Source organism: Gadus macrocephalus, chromosome 2 (assembly GCF_031168955.1).
Source record: "Gadus macrocephalus chromosome 2, ASM3116895v1".
Lineage (NCBI taxonomy): Eukaryota > Metazoa > Chordata > Actinopteri > Gadiformes > Gadidae > Gadus > Gadus macrocephalus.
In genome coordinates this window covers 21023532-21031031 of record NC_082383.1, presented here as the reverse complement: position 1 = coordinate 21031031, position 7500 = coordinate 21023532, and positions in this window count along the sequence as shown.

Genomic DNA, 7500 nt, shown 5'->3' with positions numbered 1-7500 from the left:
TCTAAATTAAATGTATTATTATTATTATTATTATTATTATTATTATACTTCCGCAATCCACCAGTGCTCAGAGGCCAAGCCTGGTATTGCAGCTGTTTAAGCTGGCTGTGGACGGGGGTCCGTCATTTCATGTGGCCCAGAAGTAGATATCGCCGTCCACTCCAATACAAGTGGGGAACAGGATTGTGTCTCCGCAAAAAATGTCTGGATATCAATCAAAGGCTCATAATTACCTTCATGCCATGTCCTAAAAAAAATTAAGTTTTTTCTTTCCTTAACGCCACCTCAAGCGTTTTATTAGCCGTTATCTCGCTGGGGAAGAGGGGTGTGCAGCTGAAAGGAGTCGTAGTGAAGCAAATGGCATCCGAGAGGGCCTAGTTCAGTGCTCCGTTTTTTGGACTGGTTCATCTGCTGCTCAATAACTCTCACGGTCCTCTGCTTGCGATCATTGTGATTCATCATCTATTGATCCATTTATTCAAAAGATCCAAAGACAAAGAAGCGGTGCATTACGGTATCAGTTCTATATTTCTGCATCCGGTACGTCACGGACTAGGTCACGTGTCTTGGCCACATAACGCGGAAGCAAATCGCTCCTGTATGATGCCCTGCGCCACTGAGCAGTTTCCATAGGAATGAATGGGCGGCCATTTTCGGTCTGTGGTCCATCCTTTAATATGTCCATGGGCCGGGGCATGGACAACGCAACTGAAATGTTAATATTAGACAATTAACAATATTATGAAAATTACGTAGGTCTCCCATAATCATTCAGGTAATCAATACGTCCGTGCCTGTTACAGCTATTTAAATGATATGTGTGTTATATATCCGTGTTCAACGCCATTCATGCTAAGTAAAAGGACTAATCTCAGACTTTGGAAGTTAATGGAGTTAATGGAAGTTAATTCGGAATTTAATTTAATTCGGAAGTTAATGGATCCGTGCACTTCAAAATAGGTCCATAGCAAGGAGCCGTTTGTTTCAGTACGACTCCTTTCAGCTGCCCACCCAACATAAACTGCTAATAAAACGCTTAGGGAGGCGTTTTGAAAAGAAAAAACGTACATTTTTTTAGAACAGGGTAGAAATATAATTATGAGCCTTTGATTGATATCCAGACATTTTTTGCGGAGACACAATCCTGTTCCCCACTTGTATTGGAGTGGACGGCGATATCTACTTCTGGGCCACATGAAATGACGGACCCCCGTCCACAGCCAGCTTAAACAGCTGCAATACCAGGCTTGGCCTCTGAGCACTGGTGGATTGCGGAAGTATGCGCCTATCCTGGGGGCCTGGTTTTGCCATTGGATTTTGGATTATTATAAATTGAAACAATTTATTAAATAAATATTTGTGAGATATCATTACTCATTTGTGAGATGAGTTTGCTTCCTATTTATGTCAAGTATACACCCCTACTGTCCACAAGCATCCCCCCCATATGGATTTGGAGAATTGTTGCCACGTCCCAGTGGTGGAGGTATCATATATATGAAAGGGCATTCAATTATACTATGATTAATTAGGAGGCCGAAGCCCTAAAGGAAGTGATGCAATAGGTGACTGAGGGTCAACATTTGAGAACCCCTTTTATCAAAGGGGGTCTCAAAGGACTCATACGCTTCAACAGCGGCTGCAGCAGAAGTGTTGAGACGAAAGATGATAAAGACATTTATAGAATATTCCCATTCAAAGTCCCACAAATTGCTTGAACTATTTATTTCATTCCATTGTTTCGTTGATATGCATTATTGAAAAGTTTCAAGCATATGGATTTACTGCAATATCCACAAACAGTTCAAAATGGTACCATGAAATGTCTTTATTGTATTAACCAGTTCATTTCTCTTTTGTGAAAGTCAAGTCAAAAAAAGTTAAACGCAAGGTCACAGGCTAACAGTAGAGCTGTGTTGGGAACCAGCAGCCAAGAGCTTCCATGGAAACTTTCTACCCATGTTAAATAGATTTAGTTGGCAGTTCCTTTTCTGCCCATTCTTTTTTAAACTTGTGGAAGCACTTTGCAGCACTGGGAGACACCATTTCTAACGGCAATGGAGCTAGATTCTAAAAATATCAAAAGATGCCCAAAGCTAATACCTTTAACCCATAGTTGTGTTTTATCAAATTAAAAAATTTCAGAGTTTCATTTTTTTAACCACATTAAGAAAAATACATTTGTTAATTTTTTTTATTAGTGAAGCCACAAGTTTTGCACATTATCCAAACAGAATACCTGAAATGTCGATATTTCAGCCCTTTCGGGTTAAAACAAGAGAAAAGGACAACCTAACAAGAGTGAAAAGTTTGGGTTAGGTGACCTATAGTTCAAAGATGTCCCTGGTCAGGTAGACTAAATAAAAGTGTATTCCCAATTGCTCCAGGACATTCGTGTAATTTACTTGTGAGCTCTCCCTCAAGCCTAGAGAGACATCAGTGTTGAACCACCAACTGAAAGAGGGTATTTGCCATTAGTATGAGTGACAACATTTCATGGCTATTAATTTAGTTCATTATATTTAGCCAATTTGAATAGACTTTTCTAGCAGGTGAGGCTGTCAAAGAACTAAATATGGAGCAACTACAAAAAGTAAATTTGCAGCATGACCAAATTATACAAAAAGTACAGGAACTGTTCTAGCAGATATGTTTTAGAAGTCTCTTTTGAAAGGCAGGGAATAATTGTCTTTGTCACCCTGTAGTCATGCCATCAAATCTGTTGGGCAAAGTACCGCTACTGATTAATCCAGTAGACTCACCAGTCAAGTCCCCCTAGTTAGAAAATGGAAGAAACCCAGTTAGTCATGTTAATTATTCTGTTGTTACAAATGAAGACTAATACTTTCCACATATTGCGATCCAAGTTACTGGCTGCAGTCTTGGATTTTATAGTTCTATATGAATAGATTCAATTTACTAAACTATTAATGATGCTTCAGAAGAATTAACCTTTCTTGGATGGCAGATCTACCACAAGCCTCCATTGCCACAACCTCCAGATGGCTTACGACCTACGGCAACTCCTCGACTACTGCAAACCAACAAATTGGCTCTTGCACACCAGACACGCATTTTGCTTTATTTTAGGTTTTCAAGCATCTTAAAATACCCAAATCATCGCTCCAATACACAAGTCAGCTAATGGCCTACAAGGAAATGCTGAAGCTAGTGTTAGTGATGGCGATAGAAATGGACAAGCTTGCGTGTACAAATATGCAACTAGAATTGCAAGGTTCACAGCCCAGTTGCATAAGTGGTCACAACCGTTGGATTGTAAGCAAGGGTTAAAAAACAACAAAAAACTTCCCACAAACTAGTCAACATGGTCAATTGAAAGCCTGTACAAAACGACCCTGGAATAGTCAAATGAACCTTTACTGCGGATGAATTAAGCCAAATTGCATAAACATCCAATGGTAAACAGTATACAAATGCAATCAAGGTTGCACTCACACTAGGCCATCTGGCCGTGGCCGTCGCAACTGTGGCCTGGCCACGGTAGGCTCTTGTACATACGCCATCACGTCGCTAGCATCCAAACAATTCTATCAAACCTTAACCAACTAGTGAAAAATGGAACAAAACTTTAGCACACACCCAGTGACTAATCACCTTGTCCAGGGGTGTTCCAACGTGGTTTACCAGAGGGCCTTGTGGACTTAAAGTAAGCCACACATTTGACAGAGACAGCACGGAATGACGTTAAACTAAGCTAATCTACAGGTTACTAGTGCTAGTGCAATTACATGAGCATTTTGCACAATATTTGTACTCCAATACTACATAAAGCAGGCTTCTTCAGAAACCAGTAGCCTGCTACATTGAAGGGCAACTGTAACAAATCCTGACCAAGACCGAAAGATGGCTCTGGAAGCCACTACGGCCCACGCAGCAGATTACTGCGTGGACCGTGGTGGCTTCCAGATCAACCCTTCGGTGGACCATTCATACACATGTATTCCAAGGATGTTTTGAAGACACTGGAGTCCCATGGCACTAGATTCCTTTGAAGACTAAGTTGGTATGGGGGGGCCCAAAGGGGGCCCCCCCATAGATCTTGTCAGTCATCTAACACCTGTTAAGAAAAACACACACACATCACAAGGTACAAATCAGCAAAGCTAGGTTAACAAACAGCAGCGACATGCATGTCAAGGTGCAAAGAGCAGGGATACTGATGGCTTGTGTCTGAGGAGACAGCACAAAAACATCAACAATTAATAAAGGAAAATAACTTTTACTCACTGCGGTGGTCTGTTTCGAAGTGCCATGTTGGCGGCAATATTTGTCTGGGCTGTTCAGTCAAATGCCCACAAAAACTAGCCTAGCCTAGCCTAGCCTAGCCTAGCCTAACCTAACCTAACCTAACCTAACCTAACCTAACCTAACCTAACCTAACCTAACCTAACCTAACCTAACCTAACCTAACCTAACCTAACCTAACCTAACCTAACCTAACCTAACCTAACCTAACCTAACCTAACCTAACCTAACCTAACCTAACCTAACCTAACCTAACCAGCACCACCTTCAGCCCCAAACACCAAATGAGAAAGCCCTTAAATAGGGAAATGGCAATTGGACCAATCACGGCCGTATGGGCCAGACCATTAGTTGGGGAACATTATTTACCTAAAGCTAACAATCCAACATAACTGAACAGAAAGTACATTGTGTGAATACTAAATAAACATGATACTAAATAAACAATCACCAAATACATATATACCCACACCCTGTGCAGAACCTAAAGATATTTACAAAACAGCTGTTTCTATCAACACCCCCCTGGGCTATTCCCTGATACTCTGATCCTAAGCTCCCTTAGCATACTGCCCCCTACCGGGACGGAAGACCAATTTTACACCAGCCCAATATAATATATACACACACAATATAATAATAATAATTCCTCTAATGCGGGACAGTGAGAAGGGGGAGGATTTCACCTTCTCACAACTGGGAACAACAAACCATCTTTACCATGTTGGAAATACCCAAACAAAATGCAACAAACCAAACCTGCACAGCAAACCAACATATGTGACCAACCAACGGAACTACTGACCAAACACACAATTATTTCGACTAGCCTATGAATATGGGCAGTGGAAAGTGTGCTGTGGGGATGTTGAATAGTGTTAACATAAAACAAAACATGGAACCAATCCAAAGGTCCAAAACCTTAAGGAACCACCCTAAACAGAACCCAAGCCCACCTGCCTCTGTGGAAAGAGAGAGAGACTGGCTAAAGCCTGCGTGGCAGACCTGCACAGGTGCACCTCATCAGCTGACAAGCCTCTCAGCCATAGCAAGGAGCCGTTTGTTTCAGTACGACTCCTTTCAGCTGCCCACCCAACATAAACTGCTAATAAAACGCTTGAGGAGGCGTTTTGAAAAGAAAAAACTTACATTTTTTTAGAACAGGGTAGAAATATAAGTATGAGCCTTTGATTGATATCCAGACATTTTTTGCGGAGACACAATCCTGTTCCCCACTTGTATTGGAGTGGACGGCGATATCTACTTCTGGGCCACATGAAATGACGGACCCCCGTCCACAGCCAGCTTAAACAGCTGCAATACCAGGCTTGGCCTCTGAGCACTGGTGGATTGCGGAAGTATGCGCCTATCCTGGGGGCCTGTGCTGGGGGAGTTATTTAGTGGTTTGCAATCTGGACCTTACAACTAAATGGCACGAAGCCACACAATGCCGTTCTAAATCGTAGCCTGGATGGACGAGAGAAGGGCGACCTCTAGGGGCCGCTTTGGCTGTCGAGACAATCTCAACGGCGGCCAAATGAACGGCCAAGAAATACAAAACAGCAAGTTGCATGTCCCTCACACAACTTAGCCAATATAGAAGTTTACTTTAATGCAGGACTTCTAAAGATCTACATGCATTACGCTATATATAGGGCCCCTTATACCATAGCTGATATGTAGCCTATATAGAAATGTGTTCCTTCCCTTTGTAATAGAGCGCAGTAGGCCTACAGTTTTATTATAGTGGTGGTACTCCCATCTAGGGGCCAGATGCTGTATTCATACCGTTCATAAATATTTTACAATTATCCAAAGGAGCAGCATCTTTATACACACACGGAAAGCCTACCCAATAATCACAAAGCCTGCAGGTAAAATCATTTGTTAACCTGATTTCTCAAGACCCTTTTTCTTTCGATAGATGATAACACCCTCAATATATCAGCTCTGCAGACCGTGTCTGCGCGGTGCTCATCTGAGAGCAGCTCATTGGTCCTTTACCTCTGTTCCTCACCAGTATTGGAGCCAGGCGTTGCCAGATTGGGAGAGAGATCAGGCCAAATCTGGCAACACTGCATCTCACGACGCGCACCAGTCTGATGACGGCGGACGCTCCGAGACAATAACAACGAGTACCACGGGACGACGACGGGGATACAGAGGGAACACACGCTCTTTTAAAGAAACCCGCCTTGATATCCGTTAAGGTAGGAGGGGAATTCGTAACTGAAGCGTCCGTTGTAATGTAATCATGCAACCGAAAAGTCGATGCGCACTGCCTATTTTTCTCATGGTCGCATGTGAAACGTAAAACATTTGCATCCCATGTTTGGTATTGTGTGTGATGGTGGAGACATGCATAGGGGCTCAATTATAGCACCCATGGTGTGGTCTGGTCATTTTCTTTTTACTAGGTCGAGTGGAAGCTCTGTTTTCTTTTTTAGATCTCCAGAATGAATCAATGTGTGTTTAGTTCAGTTATTAGCCAACACATTGGATAAAGACGACCGGGAGTGGTGCGTGTACCGTGCGCACACATGGGACACGGCGTCGGCCTCTTTTGTATCTTTCTATCTTCTATCTTCGCTCAGATGCAAATTGCAGGTTGCAAAACTGTTCAATATCTCTTTCTTCTTCCTTTTATTAATAATGTGCCTTAAATAAAGGCTACACTATAGAAGTGCCACCTTATGTGATTCAAATTGATTTAACATCACACTCCGTTGTGGGATAGTGGGTAGTGGGATGTGTTTTTGCTATTACTTCAGACTGGACTAGGTTTCATGTCTGAAAAGACCGTTGTGAAATTATATTGTTGCATCAACAACCAGATAGTTTATGAAGGATCCCGTTATTTTCTCCCTGACCTACATGCGCGTCTGAGTACCAATGGATGTGTCGTGTACCGACACACAAAATCAGGTGGCGAAAAGCGGGGGAGGTGGCAAAAGATGGGATACCTGTGTGTGTGTGTGTGTGTGTGTGTGTGTGTGTGTGTGTGTGTGTGTGTGTGTGTGTGTGTGTGTGTGTGTGTGTGTGTGTGTGTGTGTGTGTGTGTGTGTGTGAGTGTGCGTGCGTGTGTGTGCGTGTGCGTGTGCATGCGTGTGTGTATAGGAGTGAGGGAATTAGAGAGGCGGAAGAGTTAATAGTGTTGCCATTTTTAGAGGGAAAGAGAGAAAGAAATATGAATAGAGCACTGAAAGCGAGGGTACGAGAAAGTGGGTTTCATTA